Source organism: Canis lupus, chromosome 21 (genome assembly GCF_003254725.2).
Source record: "Canis lupus dingo isolate Sandy chromosome 21, ASM325472v2, whole genome shotgun sequence".
In the NCBI taxonomy this organism is placed as follows: domain Eukaryota; kingdom Metazoa; phylum Chordata; class Mammalia; order Carnivora; family Canidae; genus Canis; species Canis lupus.
Genome location: NC_064263.1, coordinates 13102156 through 13126716, shown reverse-complemented (window position 1 = coordinate 13126716; position 24561 = coordinate 13102156). Strand labels below are relative to the sequence as shown.

Sequence of the window (24561 nt, the reverse complement as noted above, 5' to 3'; positions counted from 1 at the left end):
TTTCCAGGGAAGGAGCTCTTCCATGTAAGTAAATTTTCCAGTCTAACTAATTATGCCTTTTTAAATGCTAAAACTTCAATATTTCTGAACAAAATTAAAATTGTGTACATTGTTTCACACTCCAGACTACAAACACGTATCTTCCTTTAAAGCTCTAGCACTAAGCACAGTGCCCACCACCTACTAGGTGTGCAATAAACAGTTCCTGCTGAACTACAGCTTATGATATATATTCTTATCTTCTTAAGTAGTGTTTGATGAACATGATTCAACCTTATCTTTATGACCACAATCATCATACCAAATGCAATAAATGTATAACATTTCATGTGAGTGAAGTCGTCTGGGGCTATTTACCCTCAAAAAATGGTCTCAGACATGTGATCTAATTTTTCCAGCTTGTTTTTAAGTTTTCCATCTCTTCTCTTGTTGTCAAGGTATCAGTGAATATTGCTAGCTGCTGTCACGTTGCCACCTTTTAGAATCTTCCCTTTCTAAAAAGTCGTAAGCTGGGAAATCAGAGAGCCTATTTGTTGGAATGATATCTAAAACTAAGGGCCACTATGCTCTAAGGGACTCTAGGGCTGTCTTCAGAATAAATCACAAGTGTTGTGTTGCATGGGGTCTTCTGGTTGCTTAGCTTTCATTTATTCATTAAAAAAAAAAAATTTGAGTGCCCTTTTTCTGTGCCAGTCACTTCTAGGTGCAATATCAACAACAACAAAAAACTGATACAAAAGTTTCTACCCCTTTTAAAGGATATTTCAGTTGGGAGAGAAACAATAAGCAATAAACATACTAAGTTAACAAAAACTTATATTAGCAATGAGTGCTAAGAAAAAAAAAGTCAAATGTGATATGGAAGATCTGGAGTGAGACATGGCAGGTAGAGCAGGTCATGGTATTAAAAAGATTGGTCAAAGTTGGCCTCTGAGAAGGTGGACTTAAAGGAGAGAAGAAGGGAGGTTGCCACGCAGTTATCTGGAGGAGCCAGGTTTCAGGCTGAGGACAAAGCACAGCAAAGCCCATAAAGCCAGAATAGAGAAGCAAGGAGATCGGTAACCAGGTAGCATGAGCAAGAAGACAAAGAGGAAATGAGACTGGTCTGTGGAGAGGACAAGCAGGTAGGGCCTCATAGGCCACTGGATTTTCTTTGTGAGGCAGAGGCCACGGTTCCATTTTATGGATGAGACCATTCATCTGAGTTGTTTAAGTATCTGAGAGTTTAAGTATCAGTTTATGGCATCAGTGACCACTGTTAGGTCTCATCATATTGTCTCCTTACAGGGTCTTCTCCTTTCTAGTATATTAGGATATATGTCTTCTCTTTTCTAATACATCAAGCTTTATGCAAGAGGTTTCGGGGCTAGTATCTGAACTCTGATTGTTGGATTATAAATGCACTCCTCTTGCCATCATGCCATACAGTTGCTGTGGGAATGTCAATCACATGTAAGTGAACAAATGTTTAAGGAAGTTGATCACATGATTTATTTGCATATTGATTTTACTGATTACAAAGGAAAGGGTCACCTTCTAGGCATCTCTACCAGGTAACACACATTGAGGAGTTAGTTTCAGCTACTTGTGTACCTTCACATAATACATATTTTTCTGGTCAAATATTTTATAATTCAGACATTTTACTAATTCAGCCAATCTTTCTGCCCTCCAGGGCCTTAGGCCAATTTCCTGAGGTTTTACATAATGGGCTCCATCTGACCCAGGGCCACTTGTCTTAGTACATTTTCCCATCAGAGTGTGAGGTTTCTCAGGCCTTGTGATTGGTTAAATAATGAAACACAGCCTAAGTCCCTGACTAGGCCTCCTTGGAAATACAGTCTGGGTTTGGATCCAGGACATAGTTGGATGTCAAGGGAACTCTTCCAGACCTCACAAAGAAGTGTCCAGAACCAAAATGTTTCTGTTTTAAGTCCAGATCAGAATATCAAAACCCACCTACTCATGCCAGTTCCAAATTTCTCCATAATTGCTTTGGGAAGATTGTTTGCCTGCTTAAAATATTCATTTCCCATCCCGACACAATGTTCTTTGAGGTTAATAAAAGGGGCAAAATCACTATTTTCAACAATTTCAACCCAGTGCCAATGGAAGAAAAAAAACAATGTTTTTACTAGCACAGAATTCGTGGAACTTAAGAAAAATAAAGGTCAACTGTACTGTATTTTTTTTCTCCTTAGACTTGCTAATTTGTAAGCATCATCCTTAGAATTCTTAAACAAAAATGCAAAACTTTGAATTATTTACAACTGGTCTAAGAATTTCTCTTAAGTAATCAACAGGCCAGGCCTGGTTTCAACACTTCAGAAAGGTTTTATTTATATGTTTTTCCTAAAATACCTTAAAATTCAGGGTTTTTTTTCCCCTCTTTTAAAAGATTTATTTATTTGAGAGAGCGCGCGTGAGTACGGCTGAGGGGCAGAGGGAAAAGAAGATGCAGACTCCCCACTGAGCAGGGAGCCTGACATGTGGCTGGATCCCAGGACCCCCAGATCATGACATGAGCCAGAGGCAGAGGCTTACCCAGATACTTCACCAACTGAGCCACCCAGGCAACCCTCCTTTTTTTATTTTTAAAATAGCAAATCCTCAAAGTTTAAACTTGTCTTTATAAATAAAGCTGTATTCAAATTTAAGCTGACCTAAAACATAAGTTTAAGGTCAAGTTAATCCAACCTCTTAGCATAATTGAATAATGAAGATTTACAGGGTTTTCAGTACAAACATTCAAATCATAATTATAATCCAGATTGGAATAATGGGAGAGAGGGAGAAAATTAAGAAGATCAAAATATGATAACAGGGGCATCTGGGTGGCTTAGTTGGTTGAGTGTCTGCCTTTGGCCTAGGTCATGATCCCAGGGTCCTGGGATCAAGTCCCTCATCAGGCTCCCTAATCGGCAGGGAGCCTGCTTCTCCCTCTCCCTCTACTCTCCTGCTCATTCTCTCTCTGTCAAATAAATAAAATCTTTTAAGAAAAAGAACCAAAATATGAAAACATTTGTTGAATGAATTTTTATATAAATTAAAATGAAACCTTTAAGGCAAAAAATGAAATTACTTGTTTCTCCTTTCAGAGAGCTATGAATTTTCAGAGTTTACAGGAACTTTGTGGTTCATCTATTCTAGAGATAACAAGTTTAAACTGGAAGGCTTTAAATAAAAAAAAAAGATTAAAAAAAAATAAACTGGAAGGCCAACTTAAAGCAATTTGGGCACCTGGGGCACTGTGATTAATGCTGGGAAGTGAGCATAGTGAGGAGTATATGATTTTTTTTTTTTTTAGATTTTATTTATTTATTCATGAGACACACAGAGAGAGAGGCAGAGACATAGGCAGAGGGAGAAGCAGGCTCCCCTCAGGGACTCCAGTGCGGGACTCAATCCGAGGATCCCAGGATCACGCCTCGAGCCAAAGGCAGATGCTCAACCGGTGAGCCACCCAGGTGACCCAGAAGTATATGACTGATTAATGTTTTGCCATAGCCAGAGGAGGATGGGGCAGGCTGAAGGACACACAGAAGGACATGTGTGGAAGGACATATTCCAGAGACCGTTGGTTGATCCAGTCTAACCTATATATAACCTTAACAAAAGAAATCTTAAGCTGCAGAGCAATTAAGTGTCTGTCACTGGTCACTCAGCTAGTTTGTGACAGAGCTAGAATCAAAGCTTAGCAGTTCGGGTTCTCATTTGGGATCATCCTATCAATTTAAGTCATTAAAAAAACGTACTACACACTTCCCTGCCATGGTAGCTAGATTAAAGGAAGTCGCTGCCATACCCAGTGATGCCTACAGGGTCATGGGCGTGCATAAGGCTGTCTGCTTGTGCACTCAGGGCAATCATGAAATGAGAGTGCCTAACAGTGTCTGCTAAACCATGTGGCTTTCTGGGAGATCTGACAGGTGTCTGATTCAGTCCAGAGTCGGGGCTAGGCAACTGCATTTTTATCGAGAGCTCTAAGGTCTATGGACCAAAATTTGAAAGACACTGGGATGGTATTTCTCTTCTTTCTGCCAGTTCTGTTCCATGGTTTGCCAACTTCACGCTGCCTTCACAGCAGCTCTTTTGCCTGGTCTCTTTCTCCTTCCATCCATATATTTTTAAAGATTTTATTTATTTATTCATGAGAGACACACAGAAAGAGACAGAGACACAGGCAGAGGGAGAAGCAGGCTCCCCTTAGGGAGCCCAATTCCGGACTTGATCCCAGGACCCTAGGATCACAACCCAAGCCAAAGACAGATGCTCAACCACCGAGCCACCCCAGTATCCCCATATTTTTTTGATGGTTGTTTGCCTCTTCAATTTTCGATGCAGCTGTTCTTGTTCCCAGCTCTAGCTTCCATCATCAGCCAACAAGAGTCCCTCTTGGTTATTTGGTGAATTGAGTCAACATGGTATATCTGTCTCTGGAGCCTTTCAGCCATTCCCAACCATTCCCCCTGGAAGCATGGACTCTGGAGCTAGGCTGTTAGATTTGAATCCTGGCTCCACCTCTTGATGACACTGTGAGCTTGAGTAAATGACTTCACCCCTCTGTGCCTCAGTGACCACATCTCTAAAATGGAAATAATAATCAGGTATCTACCTGATGCCATTGTTGTGAGGATTAATTTAGATGGATGAACAAAGAGCAAAGCGCTTAGAACACAGTCTGGTTTAAGGTACAATGTAAGTCTTTGCTGCTATTATTATTACTATTAACTACTACTATTTTTATTATTTTGTTTCATACTGTGTTTGAAGCTACCAGACAGTCAAGAGTCAAATAACCAAGGCACTGCTCTAGAAATAACAGCTTCATCCACAGCTCAATCAATAGAGAATTTCCCAGGGTACTTCCAGTTCAATAGCACACAGTTATCAAACACTCTGGGTATCCACATGTTTCCGTATGGTGATTATAAATGCCTTTTCCTTAAAATAGTAGAGACCTTTGAAGTGTTTGCCCAGCTCAACATCACCACCACTACCCCACATGCCCTCCAGCAGCCATGATGTGCAGTGCGACCTCTTCCCTCCAGCCAGTGACTCAGGGAGTGCCACCCGATTCAGGCTAGACCAATCCATTCTTTCTCTCATAATTTAGTATTGGGACCAAGAGATGGCTGACTTAGTATCTCTTTGAAACTGGCAATTTAATGTAAACTTGGGAGCTGTGGAGCAGCCACATTTCCCACAATGAGAAACTGAGAAGTAGAAGAAATTAACTTATTGGCAATAAGAGAAAAGAAGCTGGAACATTCTGAGGGCCTCCCAGGCCCTGGTTTCAGTATTCCCCCAGGCCTGCCTGAATTCCACTGACTGGATCTATCCCACACCCCTATAGCCTTTGATTCTCTATTTTACTTAATCTAGATCAAGCTTGTTTTAACCAGAAGAGATCCAGTACCTACTTTCACTAGCAGTGACTTTGAAATCTGTGAATTCTCTGACAGGTCTTGCCAACCGAATAAACACAGAATCAACTAAAAACAATATGCTTACCATACAAATATGGCTTTGAGACCACTCCTCTATTTCCCCCCTCCCAATGCCTCATCCAATGAGATGATTGCCCTTAGGTCACACCTAATACAGAGTTTCTGGAGCTGCTATTGTTCATAGGAATATCTGAGACAACCAGTATGGGGAACTAAGATCAATTTCCTTGGTTTTAAAATAGCCCATGTAGAAACTGGCCCTATTTTACTTATTACATTTTATTAGTTAGTTGAAAGGTTATCAATGAACGAAGGTTGGTAAAACCTACCACTCTTCTGCCTTTCTCTGCTTTTTCCCTCCAGTTCCTCTGAGCTTCTACTCTGGCACCAGACTGATGAAAAAAGGCATGGCAAATGGGCTGCTCTGAGGGCCAGAACACAGAGTGCCTTATATACTGTTGTGGGGACGTTGGCTTTGCTCTAAGTAGAATGATATTGCAAAAGATTCCAAGAAAAGATAAAATGCAGCATGCAGAGCCTAGCAAGTATTTGAGCTGTCTCAGTAGAGAGAAGGTGAGACCAGAGAGGCAGACTCCTGGGAACCAGCAGAGGAAATGCTAATGGGCAAGAAAGTGGTCTTGAAGTCATGAGCACCATTTAATTTTGTTCCAATTTGCTAAAGGAACACTACTTTTCAAGATTTTAAATAAAATATTTTCTTTAGTATGCTCATTGAACACAAAGTCCAAATATGTGAACAGCATGTGGAATAAAAAGTTTAAGAATCCCCGCCCCCATTGCTAAACACCTCATCAGACATAACTAGAGTTAGTTAACACACTGTGTGTCTGAGAAAGCTTTTCTGGAAGGCCCAGCTACCTGGGTTTGGTGACTGTATTTACAGAGTACAGTGATTTCTCTCATGCAGCATGATTAGGGAATGCAGAATTATAGCTGGTCACACATTCTGGATAACCCAAAGACCGCAAGGAACACTATCATTTGTCCAAAATACAGAGAACAGTGGTGAATTTACAGTGCCTCAAGGGCATCCTCAGGAACGTCATGCATCACTGGCTGGCAAGGACTCATGTGCCAGCTCATGGCTGGGAAGAATATAGGCTCCAGAGGCAAATAGATCTGTGTTGGAATCCCAGCTCTGACCGTTAACATTGGCTTACATTTTCTGAGACTCCCAGTCCTCATCCACTTATTCATCCATTCAACAAATATTTATTGAGGGCCTCCTGTGTGCCAGACCTTGTGGCAGGCACACGGGACAAAACGGTCAGCAGGGAGAGATCTGATGTCTGCCCTCATGAAGCTAGTCTAGGAGGGAGACACACACTGAATCAAGATTCACAAACATAAAACTGGAACTAAGGGGCAGCATAGGGTAGTTGGAAAACCATCTTAAGTTCAAAGGCTGGTTCTTCTACCTGCAAGCAGAGTAGAACCTCGAGTAAGTTCTTTCATTTCTGTATGCCTCAGTTTCAATATCTGTAAAATGGGGATGACGGAGTATCCACCTCTGGTGTTTGTGAAGATTTAATCTTGGAAAGTAGAACGGTGCTGGCACACAGTGAGCACTGTGTAAGTGCTTGCTGTTATCAATCATAACTGTAGGAAGAGCTGTGGACAAAAGATACAGAGTGGAATAAAGATACGACAGAGGGTGCTGAGCACATCGTGAAGTTCAGGGAAGGCTTCCCGCACCAAGTATTGAGTGATTATGCTCCCAACCTATCCCCCTATGGTCTCGTGTTGTCATCTGGGGGGTGGGATTCTGCAGCCCACATTTCGTCTTGCAAACTGTCTTCACGCAGGGCTCTACTGAGAGGGTGCTAGGGAGGTGGACTGAAAACCTGGAAGGGAGACAAGGAAACTGCTCCTTCCTGTCCACATCCTGAGGCGCTTCTGTGGGCTTTCCGTACCTGCAAGTGGCACTTGTACTTGCAAAGCTTCTTCACTCTGCAGCCATGGTCCTTCCAGGGCAGTGGCTCGGTGGACAAAGCGGAAGTCTTCCGCTTCTTGGGACACCAGCTCCACCACACCCCACTGCAGACAAAGCAGCACCAGCCGGTTGGTGGCCCCTCCTCAGAGGTCCGGGTCAGAGGCCTCTGGGCCCCCTCTTTAAGTTTCTGAGTTGTAATAATTCCCACTTCTGCTCCTACAGACCCAGGGATGATACCTGCATCTGCCAGTTATTATACCTCCTTGATGACTTAGAGCAGAGGTGGTCATACTTTCTCTGTAAACGGTCAGCAAATACTTCAAACTCTGTGGGCCATGTGCTATCTCTGTTGTATTCTCTTCTTCTTTTTACAACTTCCTTACAACTTTTTACAAATGGAAAAATCATTCTTAGTGTACCAAAGTCTGACATGAGATGGATTTAGCCAATGGGCCATAGTCTCCCAGCCCCACCTTAGAGTCTTCTTTTCATTCTTTTTATTTATCTAGTTAATAATTTTGCACTTATTCAATGGCTTGTTAGAGGATAGCCCCTCAGTTCAGATAAGTGTAAATTCAGTCTTCTGCCTAGACCCTCACCGATACACTTCCCTTGGGATCTGTAGGAAGAGTTAGAACCAACCAGCCGAAGGGTGACAAGAGGCTTTGGTTGTGAGTTGTGGGAGAGAGAGGCATGCCTAGAAGTGCCCTGCAGTGGGAAGGAGCAGGGCTCACCTGAGAACTGCTGTGGTTGGAGCAGACAGACCATGGATAGCACAGACCCTGTAGGCCATGTCAAGGATTGGTTTTCTCTTCCAAAAAGTCCTGGAAAGCCACTGAAGGGCTTCAAGCACATAGGTTATAGTCTCGTATTTGTATTTTGAAAATATCTTCATGGGTAACAGAGTGTGGCAAGTATCAAATGATTTACTCTTTATAAAACAACTTGTAAATCAAGTACTTGCTCAACAAATTTCAATTTCCTTCTTCTATCCCCTTCTGTATCATGGCTACGAGGACTGTTGCTGGACTTCTGACAAAATTCTAACCGAATTTGCTTGTCCTTTGTGATTTTCAACTTTGGAAGAACAGCTTTTCCAAACTAAAATTTTCTCAGCCCAGAAGCATACAAATATTAAGTATGTTATTTCTTTTATTCTTGCCTTGCCCGAGACCACAAATATAATTTTCAATCAGACACACAGTGAAATGACCAAGGCTCCGAGGATCATGCACACAGCCATTTGGCAAGCACATTCTTGGCAGCTTTTTTGCTGACTTGTGGAGTCTGCCTCTTTCTCCTCACTCAACCTCTAAATCACAGCCTGCAGGACCCCATGAATCTCCTTACATCTTCTCTGCCAAGGCTATCCTCCCCAGCAGATTTCCTGTGCTCTAGAAGCCTGTGTACCTGCACCAAAGGGAAAGTAGGGAGGCTGACCTTCTGGCAAGAGACCCGTGGACTTGCCAGAAAAGGGTAGTAGCTTCAGTTACAGCTACACAAACACAGTCCCCATTTCAGACACAAAACCAGAATGGTTTCTGGAGTAAATTAACATGAAGATATTATCCTTTCCAGGGATGGCCATGTCCTTAGCTGAAGAAGCCCCATCCTCCCCACGTCCAGGCATCATGTGCTAGGCCTTGTGCTTTGCAAGCCCAGGAGATTAAGAAGAATAATCATCGGTCCTGTCCTCCAGATAACAGAGTTTGGGGATGATGGCAAAGATGATAGACGTCCTTTGGGTATTAGCATCTCAAACTCTGAGGGGGCTTGCAATCCATTTGGAGAGTCAAGGTTTAAGTACACAAAATAATTACAAGCTTGTACATAAGAGTCAACCTTTTGGCTCCCACGGTGATTACCATAGGTAGTTAGTATGATAGTTTGGTTTTCAGCCTTGGCCAAGCTCTGTTGCCTGCCCCTGTGTCCAACCTCCTCCCCAGCCCTCCTGGGACCGCTAGAACCCCTTCTGGATCCTATCTTTGGTGCAGTAGATATTTAAACAGCTCCAGCCTTACATTCTAAGATACCATTTCTGTTCTTTTCTAAGCAGTGGTTCTCAATTTTGGCTGCAAATCTGAATCGTCTGGGGAACTTTTAAAATGTAAAATTGAAATTTAAAATTTAAAAATTCTGGTGCCCAGGTCATATCCCAGACAAATTGTATCAAAATCTCTGGAGGTGGGACCTATCATTAGTACTATTTGAAATTCAAATAATTCAGTGTAGTCAAGGTTGAGAACCAACATCCTGTAGTGTGTCTGCCCTTGATCTTGTAAATGATTTGAGAGTAGGGCCTACAATTTGATTCAGACATTAGTCCTCCCTGGAAACTTTCATAATGCTTTTGTTCTGGTTGCCTGTCTAGGATCCCAGGTCCTTTTTAGGTAATGGGTTAGGTGACCAAGACAGGAGGTGGGAATACAGACTTTGGATTTATGTAGACCGGTGTTCCAACCCCTCCACTACATGGGCCTTGACTAAATTATGGGCTTCTGTGCCTCCAGGCTCACAGTGTTACCTATAGAAAAGTCTATAGTCCTTCCTACAAAGGAAAAACTTCACTGGATTTAGAGAAGCCTCCAAATCTAGTATTTCCCATTGGCAAATATGGGATGGAAAAATTCAAACAAGGAGGGTGACTATGGCTGTCACCTGATTAGCCCGAGCATGGAGCCAGTCCACTTTTCTTCCCTGATGTTCTCCACTGACACACCCAACAGTCCTCATAGACAGAAGCCTGTGAGCCACATGCACGCCCCTTGCTTCTACAAAAGCTGACTGGTTATACAGAGAATTCAATGGGCCTGAGTGATGATTTGTCTTTTGGGGAAAGAAAACCCAGGCTTGGAAACTGGAGCCCTACTATCTTTCTCACAGGGGTCATGAGAATGTCTAGCATTTCGGGTTCACGTCCCTGGACTTGTATTCCTTTGTTACAACACTTAGAGCAGCTGGACTATTCCCAGAGGTATGGCTCTATCTATGGAGCTTCAAAACACACTGGAGAAAGATGCCATGCTCGTAATCATTTGTTTTCTTAAAGAAGCCCTTAGCTTTAGAAAACAGTTTTTAAAAACTTGGGAACACTCTCTTAAGCTGAAGAAAGAAGGTTGACCAAATGCCAAGCTTTAGACGAGATGTTCTTTTTCCACGTCAGATTTCCTATTATTTACCAGGAACTGGTACACTTAGACTGGCTACAAGTTCCTTCATCACAGGGAGCTGTAGGCACTGTATGAAGATCAATCACTTAAAGCTTTGGCTTCCCTCTCTGATAGAAACAATGTTGGCTAGTCTACACTGTCTTCCAATCCTAAAGTCAGTTCTGACCATCCTGGGTATCTGCTGAGCCCTGGGTTTCTGATGATGCTTCCAGAAGTCAAACATGGCCCACCTGATACTGGCCCAGGGTGTCTGAGGTTTTAAGCAAAGCAATCATTCTTACCTAATAAGGCAGCTTGCAGAAATCACCCTGCTTGCTGTGCTTACCACCTACCCACTACTGCCAGGCTCCTCCCTAGCCAGCTTTGATGGGCAAGGAACTGCAATCGAAGTTGGATGTGAACAGCCAAATTTAAACTGCTGAAGTTTAATGCTAAACCTGCACCACAACAATGAAGCTGTATGAAACACACGGAGCAGGGAACTGTATCTGAATCACGCCTACATGGGTGCTTGTCTCTGAGCCCCAGAACCCAGGAAGCTTCAGGGGTTCTGCAAACAATGACTTACAGTAAAGATCTAAATCCCCTGAGGAACCTTGTACTGCTTTTATATGTTTTCTGTACAGGGTTTCCCAACAAAGTTCTTCCAATGAAGAGAGCTCGAGGGCGTGCTAACATATAAACAAAAGGCCTGAGCCACCTAGACTTACCGCTTGCATTAATAAAGGAAAAAGGGTAAGCAGGAGAAGTATGGATTTCTGATCATGAGACCCTGACTGAAAACACTTGCTCGAAGAGTTTTATAAATGCTGATGGACTCTGGAGGCTTTGGCCTCCCATTCCAGCGGCCTGAGCTGGACACCTCAGTGGATTTTGTCCCCAGTGACTCTCCTATGTCCCTCATCATGCTGTGGATTGCACTGCTTCTGGGGTTCCATGAAACAGACCACTAGGCATGTGTTTCTGGCCTTTTCTTTGCTACTGAGATTAAGCAGCAACTTAGGCTTCCGAGCCCAAAAGCAACATTATAATTTTAGGTAAAAAACCAAACCTCCCATGGTGTTTACCTCAAACACATCCAAATGCCAAAAAAAAAATCAACAGGATGAAACAGATTTGATCAAATGAGGCCTTCGGCTTGGACAAAGCACACTCTTTGGCATCTTCTCAGAATACCAACCTCCAGCATTTCTCCTCCAAAAACTAGGTATTTCCTGAATAATCACGTTAATAAGCGTGAGTGAGCTGTTAGAGGACTGCAGCAGGATTTTCGAAGGGCTTTTCAGGCTGAGGTTTGTGCCTGTATAGTGCTGTCTGGGTCTGTCGGTAGTCGGGAGGCCGTGGGGGTGCTGCGAGGAAGGGATAGTTCACCAGGAGCCCCTGGGGGCAACAGGTCTGGGGCCGTGTAGACCCTGGGAAGGGGCAGGCAAGGCTGGCAGGAAGGGTGTGAATGGAAAAGACACTGGAGACGATGCACTGGCAAGGTCACCCACGAGCCCAGATCACTGTGTAGGGGTGCCAAGAGACTACAGAACAGGGGGCATGGGGGCAGGTGCTATGTACTGGATCACAAGGAGAACAAAATGTGTAATAAACACTTAGAATATGGGGGTCCTGCAGCTTGCCTGGGGAGATAAGGAAACTTGCTGAAGGTCCCACAGCCAGCAAATGACACACCTTGGATTCAAACACAGGGATTTCCAATCCTGAAGCCCGGTGTTTTCAACCCCTGTGCTCTCCAGCCTCCTGAGAGGATGGGGCTCCCCCTCTCTGCACTTCTGAGTCTTGGTGGGACATAGCTCATTAAGTTGGATACAAATTAGAGGCCTCAGTCAGAATTTTCCAAAGCTAAGTCCAGCCCACCCATAAAACTGCCTTTACTTTGTAGAGAATGAAGAAATGTGAAAGCTCTAGAGCAACCCTCGTGATAGGAAAATAACGGGCAAGGTGGGGGCTCTGTGTTCCCAAATCCAAACACACATCAGAATATCTTTGACGAACGTGAAAGAACATTCCCAACCCCATTCCAGACCTACTAAATCAGGCTGTGTCGTCTACAGGGCTCCTCAGGCGATCCTGAGGCATCTGGAACCAGTGGCATAATAAAAACAATCTGAGAGAAGGTCTTAAAACTAATAGGTAACAATAAATAATAGGCACTGCACAGTATATGCCTACTCTACGCCAGACACTGTTCTCAGGACTGGATACAAACATCCATTTAATTTAGCGCAGAAGATTGCAGAAGAAGGAACGGAGGCTCCCGGCGGCTAAGCACTTTGTCCACAGCCCCACAGTGGGCCTGATGCCAAGGTCATGGTAATATGGAGGGGGTAACTAATGGAAGTGTGTTCGAGAGAGGCTGGGGGCAGATTGTGCAGCCTGAGTAGAGCCTCTTTCTGGCAGGGCTGCTTCACCAGGGCCTCACAGCTTGCTGGGGACAGAGCTGTAAACAGAGGAGCGAAGAAGCAAAAGCAGACAGCTGGGTAGAGCCAGGTAGCTCGGGCTCTGCTAAGCTGTGTACCTGGGGCTTGCTCACCAGGACGTGATTCTGCCTGCACTTCACAAGCGGATTCATTCATTCGCTCCACCGCCAAATGGATTCATTCTTCCACTTGAACAGGGTTTCCCAGAAAGAGCACAGGCTTGGGAACCAGTTCTCAGGTTCCAATCCTGACTGCACTGCTAACTATCCTGCTTCCTGTGGGACATCAGTCTTCATAATTGCAAAATAGGGAGCTCCCCTGTGCCCCATTCCCAAGGCTCTTCCCAGCCCTGTAGGCTTCGATTCTCTGTGACAACCTGCTGACCCACTGGGAAGGGGGCTGCTGAGGAGACCATGGACAGAACTGCCCTCCCAGGGCCTTGGGTGGCCACAGGAGGTGTGAGTGGTGGTCCAGGCAGGTGGTTTCCTTCAGGGAGACCCATGGTGTGGTGTACTTACACATACCCCTCCATGGGAGCCCCAGGCCATGGCACAGGGCTTGTACTGACAGGAAACACACAGAGGGGCGTGGGCTTTCCGAATCCCCATCGCTCAACCCCCTCATTCATGAGTCAGTCACCACAGCCAAATGGCTCTCTTAGTCACACTCCTCCCCAGCACCACACGAGCCACAGCACCCAGGGACGTGGAGTCAGGATGTTGAGGGTTCCCACAGAAAAATGCTGTGGGTCTCCAATATGCATTCCAGTAGTGACCACTGAGTCACCACTGAGCACTGTGTGGCCTGGCTGGGGGTTTGGTTTCTTAATCTTTGGCTACAGCAACTCCTCTTTGCAAAGTATAAAGTGGCTTTATGGTTTCCAGTCAACTTGTTGACACACAGGAGAGATGTGACCAAGGACAGATGGACATTTAGTTACTTACTGTGAACCAGATACAGTGCCGAAAGCTTTATGGCATTAGCCCACTTCGTTTCCATTAACGATGACATGAGGGGTACTACTGCTAGCCCCATTTTATAGATTATGAGCCTGAACAAAACACACTTAGATGATTTGTCCAGAGTCACATAGTTAAGGGAGGCAAAGTCAGAATTCAAACTCATGTTATGCTGGTTCTAGAGCCCTTCTTGTTAAATGTTATGTTCTACCGTCTACATTAAGTAACTAGAAAATAAGGGTAGAGAGGAGAAATAGAATAAGAGAAGTAAAAGGGAACCAGACAGGACATTGGGACTCCATTGCTATGGGAGAGGTGGAAGTGAGGGAGAGGAATGTGTCTGTCCAGATACCTGGGATATAAATCCAGGTTGATCTGAAATCCAAATGTTTGTTCTCCCCAGGCCAGAGGGCAACAGAACAGTGCGACAAGGACTCTGAGGAGGACAAGAGCATCATGAAAATGTTCATAAACAAGTATCTGCATGGGGGAACCCTGGGTGGCTCAGTTGGTTAAGCAACCAACTTTTGATTTTGGCTGAGGTTATGATCTCAGGGTCATGAAATTGAGCCCTGCATCAAACTCCATGCTCAGTGGGGTGTCGGGTTTAGATTCTCTCCCTCTGCTCCTCTCGCCCTCCCCTGCTCTCTCTCTCTCTCACTCTCTCTCTCAAATTAATTAATTAATTAATTTTTAAAAAGAAGTATCTGCTATGGGCATTAGGGTTTCTTTGGCGCAAATGAAGGTGGGGCGGTTGTGGTCTGGGGAGGTCCTTTCCAGTGGTGGAATGGCTGGAGCAAAGGCAAAGAGACAGGAAAATCAAGGCACTTTCAGGAAGAAGGAAGAGTTGTGTTTTCCTGGACAGCAGTATGTGTGAAGGGAAGTAATGGGGAGAGCCAGTTTGGAGAGGTCTCAACATAGGAGATCTTAAGCAACAGGCGAAGCAGGTTGGGTTCTAGTTGTCAGGCAGCAGTAGCTGAGTCTTTCCAAACAAGTCAGTACAGGGCAGAGCAAAGCCCTTGGAAGCTGTCTTGAGGCAGGACGTGTGGTCAACTGAAGCCAGAGCAGAGCAGCAAGCAGTCAAAAGGACACTGTGACAGAAAGGCAGCATGCAGTGAGACTTGGCACCAGGAATCCAAAAGTGAGAGACACTCTGGGAAGGAAGAATCAATAGGACTTCAGGACAGGAGTCGTATGAGGGTGAGGAGAAGGCATAGAAGAATTCAACAGCCTAGAGGCACCTGCCCTGAGTATCTGGTGGAATAGGTAGGAAGGTGGATTCATCTGGGACAGTTTTAGAATCTTGGAGATGGAGCAGACCCAGAGAGGTGGCAGGCAAGGTGGGCCGCACAAAGGATGGTGGCTCCCAGTAGAGGGGACTGAGGCCCCTGGACGAGGGGAAGCCATGGAATAGTGCAGACAACATCTACTCTATCGGGACCCATGCATCTTTCTTCTTGCAAGACTGGAGCTAATGTTTACAGAAGTGTGGTTAAGAGCACAGAGTTTGGAGCTAGTATGCTCTGATTTGAATCCCAGCTTCGTCACTCACTTGCTCTGTGATCCTGAGCAAGTTTCTTGATTCTGTGCCTCAGTTACAAATTCTGTAAAATGGGCATAGTAATAGCACCTACTTCCGAAAGTTATTAGGAGACACAAAATATATTTTTAAAAAGTGAATATATAGTACTTAGTTCAGTACTTGGCACACAGAAAGTGCTATGACAGGTAGTTAATGTTACAGTTAATGCAAGTGTTAACATAAATAGTACTCTATGCCTTTCGTAAGGCATTTTACATTTGCTATCTCACTGGGTCATCATGGTGATGCTGTAAGGTTACATCTCACCATCTAGATGGAGACCCCCGGGACTCAGAGCAGTTAAATGACTGGCCCACCTTTAGCAGGTGAGCTGACATGAGAGCAGGGCCACCAGCTCATAGCACTGTGCCCACTCTGCTACCACGCTGCCTTTGGAGTCCAGATGGGAGCAAGGACAAGAAGCCAGAATTTCCTTCTTGCACTTATTCTCCATTGACCCTGATATGTTCCATTAATTCAGTCCCCAATTCCTACCCAAAATATACCCCTCTTCTTCCATTCCAACACACAGCCATTTGGGGCATGAGAAAGGAAAGGAGGAGGAAGAGAGAGGAAGAAGGTGGGAGACTTGAGACAGGTGTTCAGGGACATCTCTACCTGGTCAGGCAGAGGTGGAGGCCCTGATTTATATCTCCCCCCCCCCAAAAAAAAATCCTTCTTCCCAAAGAACCAGGGGCTGTGGGGACCACAGCCTCTGTGTGTGTGTGAGCCACGTTCACCCCTGCTGAGCTTACTCTTAAGCCCCCAGCAGCCTGAGCAGCCACGAGGTTCTGCACCTGCATTCTGCTGGGACATCTGGTCAGCTGGTAGCGTGGGCTAACCGGCAGGTGGTGTGACCTCCCGAAGGGCACCTTAAACACCCGACTTCCCAGCGTTCTCGCTCACAATCGGATCCACTGCTCACCTGTCTCAGAAAAGCTGTAGCTTTTGGCTTGAAATAGATGACCTGTGTATCCTAAAGAAAATTGTCCAAGCAACAAAGGGTGCTGGCAGCATTTTAGTTCCATACCTGAGGCACTGTTTACTATGCACGAAGGCTCAGGTAAGAGAGAGTCGCACTTACGGGCTGGGAAAATGGTTGTGGGTTTTGCGTGTTTGTTTTCTCGGTTTAAAAAAAAGTCAAAGATAGCAGTGTGTGCGTCCGTTGTTGTCTTTCTGGGTAACTTTTTGGCAGGTCCTTTTGAACACTAGCCTTGGCTGGTTCCCCAGGGACAAACTGAAACTCTAACCAATGCTAAGGAACAATGCGAATTAATGGAGACAGACCTCTCCATGGCAGTTCCTCAAGGGTGAGACTATCTTTGCTCCATTCTGGATGTCACCAGGCACTATTAAAAATTTAGGAACTGCCATGGACTTGAGGCATGAAAGCTTTGCAGGTGCCCTCAGTATGTCCCCCAAACTAGAAGGTCTTGGTGACTCGTTGTAGGGTCCCTTTCCTTCTCCTTATTAACATCACAATGATAAACATTGAGGGTTGAGGGTTGCTGAATATTTGTGCTCCCTCCTTGAATCCGTATGTTGAAACCTAGTCCCTAGTGCCACTGGGGGGTGGGCCTTTGGCAGGTAATGAGGTTAAGATAAAGTGGTGAGGGTGGGGCTCTCATGCTGGGAGGAAGAGACTCCAGAGCTCTCCTCTTCACAGGTGCATGCGCATAGGAAAGGCGGTGTGAGCACACAGCGAGAAGGCTACTGTCTGCAAGCCAGGAAGATAGCCCTCACCAGAGCCTGGCCATGCTCCTGATCTCAGACTTTCAGCCTCCAGGACTACAAAAAATAAAATGTCTGTTGGTTAAGCCACTAAGTCTATGGTGTTTTGTTAGGGCAGCCCAAGCTAAGACAGAGCTTTATAAATTTCAGAGAACCTATGCCATTTCCTAGAACAACTCAGTGGTGTTAACCTCATTTCATAGATAAAGAAACAGACTCACAGAAGTCAAGGGAGCAGTGCAAGCTAGTTAAAGAGCAGAGGCAGGATTGGAACTCTGATCTTTTTTATTTTTTCTTTTAAAAATGCTATTTATTTATTTACTCATGAGAACCAAAGAGAGAGAGGCAGAGAGGGAGAAGCAGGCTCCATGCAGGGAGTCCGATGTGGGACTCGATCCCAGGACCCTGGGATCACGCCGTGATCCGAAGGCAGACGCTCAACCACTGAGCCACTCAGGTGCCCCGGAACTCTAATCTTTTGACTTGCTTACTTCCCTTCCAGGCTCTTCTGGGGCTCCTTTGTTTAACCAAGTCCCCATGTCTCAGGAAGGCTCAGAGCTAAAGTTCCCACCGTGTCAGGCAGAGGGGGCAGAGACCATTTACCAGCCATTAGGGTCACAGAGGGGAAGCCTCTATGGGCCCTTGCAGAAGCCTGATGCTTCTGAAGGATGAGAGAACAGGAGGCCGTTCTGTGGCGTGGTTAGGTGTTGGGAGGTCTGGCCTCAGACTTTCTAGGTTTAATTCCCTGTGAGGCCTTAGTGACACCTATTATACTCTCTGTGCCTCAGTTTTTCTCACCTATAAAATGGGCCTGATTCTGGTATTATGGTATTTATCTCTTTGAGAAACAGTCAGAAAGAGGAGGGATCAAGGTCATGGTCTGGATTGGAGAGTGGTGGCTGAGCAGTGCTTGAGCACCGCAGCCAGTACTGGTTCAGGAGGACCATTGTGTGAACGAGAGCCCACGGTGACAACACCCCCCACACCAGCAGACATGTGCCACCTGCAGAGCACCTGCATAGCCACCAGTCCTTCCTCACTCCCCCAACAGCCAGGGTGGCAACAGATGGGGAAACTGAGATTTGGAGAGGGATAAAGCAGTCGTGCAGAACATGTACAACTTTGGGAATCAGAACAGCATGTACTTTTGTTTGCTTTGTATGTAGTCTTTGGCAAGTGACTTAACTTTTCCAATTCTCACTCTCTTGATCCAAAAAAAAAAAAAAAAAACCCAAAATGACTTAATAAAAAACTGCCTCAAAGGGTGTTGTGGGGTTTGAAAGAGAAAGGCATGCTGCAGTGTCCCCTAAAAATGTAGTGACTGTTTCATCTTAAGTGCCTTGCTTATAGTTACAGAGCAGCTGGCAAGCAGCAGCATGAGGTCTAACATTTAGGTTTTCAGATGCCATGAGGCCATGGGAGTGGATCCATGAAGGAAATGAGAAGCTAACGATGTGTGTGGCAAGAATTTGCCATTTGCCCACCACTATTCTTGCATCTTCACAAGGAATAAAAGAAGTATAAAATGGAATCTGAGATAAGCAAAGCATTAGAGAGGTCTGTATCCAGAATCCCCAAAGGGTTTCAAGACCAACACTGACTGGGTCTCACCCACAGCTAATGTCTCCACATACACATTTAGCACATGGACTCATGAGCTCATCAGCCAACAAATACTGGAAAGTATCAGCTACGTGTGTGATGCACCAAGGCAGGCTCCTGGAGCCACTAACACCAATGGAACAGTCACTATCTGGGGGGGGACCCCCATCCCCGTGGGTAAGACAGTAACTAAATCATCACAGGAGTGTGGTAAGTGCCACACAGACACTCAGGGTAAAGCCTGTGTTTGGTCTGGAGTGGGCAGGCAGGATTTCCAGAGGACGTAACACTGGGGCTGTCAGAACAAAGAGGGGCAAGTGACCGGCAGGCACCAAGACCTGAAGGACAGACAGCCTGGTGGCCTGGTGTGCATGTGAGAACATCAGCGAGGCTGGTGTGGGCAGGCACAGGGCGCACACTGAGGATGGGAGGTGAGGAGGGGAGACTGTGAGGCCCCTCCTTGGACACTGTGCCTCGGAGTTGGAACTCTGCAGTATCGGGGAGCAGGAGAAACCACAGGAAGTTTTAAGAAGGGGAGTGTCCGTGTTTCAAAAATCTCATCTGGTGGAGGCCAAAGTAGAATCTGGACTGAAGGCAGGAGAAACTGGAGAAGAGGCAATGAAGGAAGCCACAGACACACAGAGGTGAGAAAAGATGAGATCCTGAACTATGTGTGCATGTGCATGCACACACACACACACAGCAGGTTCTGCTTTCACTGACACACCTTGGCATGAATCACACCTGGCTTTTTGTTACCACAGAGGCCTGGCTCTGCCTCCCCAGGGATTACTTGCTAGACCCCTCACATCCTCTTACTTCCCCTCAGTGGTCAGCCCAAATGGCTTTCACTTCCAGACTAATCTCAAGCCCAAGGTCTGAGGTGATTCAGTCCTGCCTGTGAGGCTGTGGTACTGGAAACCTCCTTCCGAATGATGGAGTACCAGGAGCGTGTGTGGGGCTGGACACACACACACACACACACACACACACACACAGCACAGCTGGGCAGTGCAGATGGAGAACACCACAGCTGCACTCGTTTCTGCAATCAGACCTTTCAGGGAACACGGTAATTACAGCTACCAAGGAAAGAGAAATCAGCATTTACTACTGATTTTTATAAACAAATGCAGAGAAAAAAATCACAACCCACAGCATGCACTGAAGGTAATAGGCAGTATCCACTTTGTTAAAATGAAAAGCTCCTGTTGGAAAGAAGGTGGAAGCTCCTGTGGAGTGCGGGGTGTGGGTGGATGATACATTATCTTTCAAATTTCTCGAACTCTTACATGTAATATGATGTCAACATTAGTAAAAGGGTAAAGGAGCTAACTAGCATACACTGGGTACCTACCATGCATCAGATGCTGGGTAAGCAAGCTTGCACTTTAGATTTACATTACCTCTTTTTTAATGCTGAAAATGATCTTAGAAGGTTGGAATTATTAGCTTCGGCTTGCAGAAAGGAAATTTGGGGAGAGAAAGATCAAGTAGCCTATCTAAGATCACACAAGGCAAGGGCAGGATACAAGCCCATGTCCCTCTACAAACTCTAAAGCCTGAGTTCCTCCTATTGCTCTCCACTGCTTACCTCCTCACGGAGATGTGAATGGCTCTGCCTCCCCAGCTGGCTGGAAAGCTCCTGAGGAAGTCACCCTCATGGTGCCCTTTCCTATCTCTACAGAATGTCAGCTTGGAAGGAGCCTTGGAAGCAATCAATTCCTGACTTCCAGAAACAGAAGCTGGAGCTGGGTGTGGATCATGTCCCCAGGCCCCACAGCCGCTTAGATACTCGGGTTCACAGCTTGGGGCATTTCTCCCCCTAACCAGCATTCACCTTGCTGTTTCGGCCTGAGGTTTCCTGTCTCAGGAGTCAGTGCTTTCCCACAAACGTTTGTTATTCTTGTATTTGTTTTTTTAATAATGAGATTTCTATTCTCATTTAAGTCTAAAAAGGAGCTGGGGAGGGAACAATGCCTTTTCCTCTAGCAGATCTACTCAATGGGAAGGCATGACCTGAGTCTTCCCCAAGTACATAATCTTCCACATGAGCCTACAAGAGAATGAGTAAGAAATGATTAAATCACAGCAAAATGGTTTAATTTACAATCATCGCTCAGTGTCTTGAAACATAAACCTCCCACCCAAATATTTGTCCCAAGGATAAACATCTTCTCCACATGTTGCCATAATCAAACCCTGCTGGGACACAAGCATACATCTAAGCTCCCGTATCCTGGATGTAAATGGTGACTTCCGTAAGAAGGACACGGAGGACACCCTTGTGTGGTGTTCAAATCCTAGAATCCTAGACTTGAGCTTTCTATTGTGTCTGGACTCAAAGCTGATCTTTCCTCAAAGGAAAAAAAGAACTTGTAAACTCTGTCATGCTGATCTCAGTGATGTCTTGCACAGAAATCCCCTCTATTTTCTACTGCCTAAAACACTCAAGGGCACGAGAACGAAGCTCCACATTAAAGCATGAACCTCAAGGTGAAAGAAATGTGAATATTCTTTCAAATTAAGCTATAAACACAGCTTTGCTCTAAGAGTCATGTGATTCAAAGTCTCCACGATGGGCAGAGAGTGGCAATACAGTCCTTTGATCACATTGGGTGCTGGTGGGTGATGGGAGGCAGGTGGGTTAGTGGAGGTGGAGGAGAAGCAGGTAAGTGGACCTGATGGAGTCAGACCCCACCTCTGGGTGTGTGATCTGAACATCTACCACTGGGCAGAGAGAGTGGATGTGAGGCCAGAACTGACCTTTGGCCTCAAGGTCAAACCACAGCCCCCTATAGCTTTCTGCCCTAGTTTCTACCATTCCCTTACTAGTAAGAAGGGGGTACAGTGAAATGATAACAATTTGAGAGGTCCTTGCTAATGGAAGAAGAGACAACAAAAACAAGACTGAGGGACAGCCTTCTGGTGCTTAGACAAGACTCTTGCAAGGACAGCTCTGGTACACTGGCTCCTGCAACTGGGGAATTCAGGCTTGGCGGAGCTCCACAGAGCATATTAGCTTCTGGTACTAAAGGCAACCATGGTATGGAAACCAAAGAGAGTATGGGATTTCCCAAAACTAGAGGGCCTCTGGGTCTTATTTCTTGAACCTTGGGGGGTGGGGAGGGCTGACATCCTTCAAGCTGCAGTTGTGCAGGACAACTGCCATGGTACGCAGGGGTAAGTGGCTGTGAGCCCAGTACTGGGGCAACAGTGTTAGCCTGTGACTACCATGTGCTCAAAGGACACCTCCTGGGACCTCAGGCTTCCTGCACCCACTCACTGGGCCCTCTGCAGCCATCCAGCCCCATCTGGCTTTCTTAAGAAGCTGCCTCATCTCTTCAGAGGTTCCCAGACTCACCAAAATGGTAATGCTTCAGAGGCAGCCAGCAGTCACTCATTCCAACCTTGAACTCTCCCACCTCAACTATCAGGGACCTCGATCCTCATTTTTCTCTCTTCACTTCTCTTCCTGTCTGTCATATTCTTCCTTCAATTATGGTCTTCAACAAGACCCACGACTCAATTCTCCTTGGCCTCTACCACTGGCCCACCTCCTCACTTGGGTTCTTTTCTCTCCTTCCTGGTTTGATGTCTCTCCTGCTGATACTTGGGGATACATCCCTCCCTTTCACCTCAGCCTTAGGATCTCACCTCCAGGATAAGGGCCTCCACACTTGAGCACTTAGTTCTGAAGGGAAGAAATGGGGAAGAGAGGATTTCTGACTCCCAGAGGCTAACACCATCATGCTCAACATTCGGAAAGTCAATCAGGCACACATAACCTGATCTCTGTTTCACCGAGGTTAATGAAAGGCATGTTAGTACATCTCAAGAGAATGAACAAATATGTATCTAAATTAAGTATAATTTTTAGTAACCCTTAGGCAACTCTAATGAGCTGAATACCATGTCCTGACACCAAGGAAAGAAGGAGAAAGGAGGAGAAAAGTCTTACTTTGTATGGAAAACAAGAAAGCAACAGTAAAATTAACAAAACGGTTTAAGGCAGAAATAGAATTATAACACAAACACCCAAGAAAAGTACATCAGAAGGCATTGTTCTACCAAAGATGCTAATGTAGCACTTCCTCTCTGAGTGGGTTGATGGGAACTCCACTTCAGAGGCAAAACCAATGAAATGAATGCTTCCCCTGTGGAACGCAGAGAACTAAGAGTCCCTCAGATCTATAAACCATCAGCTAAGTGGATGCAAATGTGTTTACAGCCTTCCTTCTTTGAAGCTACAATATTATGAAATGTTTACAGTGTTAGGCCCCATTATAAAAATTCACCCCTTTGAAGAGGAAGTGAATTAAAGACAGCCACTGCAGTGATACTACCCAGTGAGTTGCTCAAGATCAAAGTCTGGAGAACCCATGGTGTAAAACCAAAGATCTTTTACAATTTTGCGAGAACTGTAAGACCATTAGCCTCCCAGGAATTTTCATTCTGGAAAGCTTGTTTTCATCATTGGACTTTCTATGATGTTCATAGTTTCGAGCTTACAGTCATAGCATGTGACAGATGGCTTTGCCCAGATGACACCAAAGAATGTAGGAAAAACAAGAGTTGGTTCGCTGTGGTATCCGTGCTGCTTCTTCTAAAACTTCACCTCCTTAAAAATCTTTAAATAGCTTTCTACCTAGACAAGTGACTGCTGCTGGGTGGAATTAGACCAAAAAAAAAAAAAAATCATTCCTATAAACTTCTGACTTTCTATTTTCCTTCTCCAGGAATCATGGTCCATAAAGACAAACCAGGACTCAGCAAAGGGAAAGACAAGCTAAAATTCATTCCAATGGAGAATGTGACAACATTTTCCCCAGGGAGGGCCAAATTTGTGAAAGGTTCATATTGCATGACCTCAAATCCTTATTTCTATTCCACCTAAGTCTTCTCAAAAACAAACAAAAACAAAAACAAAACAGAGGAAGGAAATTCTCATCTAGAAAATACACTTTCCAAACTATGAATATTCTTTCCACTTTCAATGTAGGGAGTTGTTGTTTTTCCAGGGGACTGAAGGAAAACATGGAAGAAAAAAGAAGGCCCTCCTATAGGTATTAAATACCTATTAAAAACTCCTGTAGGTATTAAAATAGAGTCTTGCCTAGTCTTTGTTGTAGGGGGAGGGCAGCGATGCCAGTTACTGCATGGGATTAACTGTAATGATAAAAATGCCAGCTAAGGTGACAATGTTCTCAGCAAGTCAGTATCTTCTCTCCACTTTGGGAGATAAGATTATAACCAAAATATTGCCTTGTGAGAACAGAATCAGAGCAAGGATGGTTAGTTAGATAAAGGCCAGTCACACCAATATTCAGAACACAACACTTAAAATAAAGCAAGCCCAAGTCAGTAATTCCTCACGTTTTCCCCGGTGCCAAAGTACTCCTTAAAGAATTTCATGTTTTGAGAAATCTTGTACTTGGAATAATTTTCCAACTCTTAAGACATACAACGTTTAAGCCAAGCAGAATTTCTGATCCTGGTATAAGATAACTAGTATTAATAGTTTTACTCTGTTTAATTCTAGGCAAAGACAAAGGACTATAATATTCTGATTAAGCTATGTAAATTCATGATGGATAAATATTAAGTTTCCATTTGTTTTTCTGGGATACTAACAATAAATCTTGGACTCCTACTGCTATTATGGAACTCAAGGAATTCTGGAATGG

The 24561-nt window shown here is 44.9% G+C and overlaps 1 protein-coding gene and 1 long non-coding RNA gene across 3 annotated transcripts in view; one reads left to right on the top strand and one right to left on the bottom strand.

Moving 5' to 3' along the window:
• ME3 (malic enzyme 3) overlaps positions 1 to 24561 on the bottom strand; it is a 186572-nt gene that overhangs the window by 147664 nt on the left and 14347 nt on the right. The window contains exon 1 of one of the 2 annotated variants that reach the window (XM_035704048.1): positions 7385 to 7492. The exons of the other annotated variant lie outside the window; for it this stretch is intronic. The gene's annotated coding sequence lies outside the window, so the exon portion shown is untranslated. Of the gene's footprint in view, positions 1 to 7384; positions 7493 to 24561 lie in introns of those variants that run through there. 2 annotated transcript variants of the gene reach the window in all.
• On the top strand, positions 16065 to 17362 carry LOC112642056 (uncharacterized). The gene is made up of 2 exons (XR_004807906.2): positions 16065 to 16604; positions 17208 to 17362. It is a non-coding gene; the product is annotated as an uncharacterized LOC112642056 (long non-coding RNA).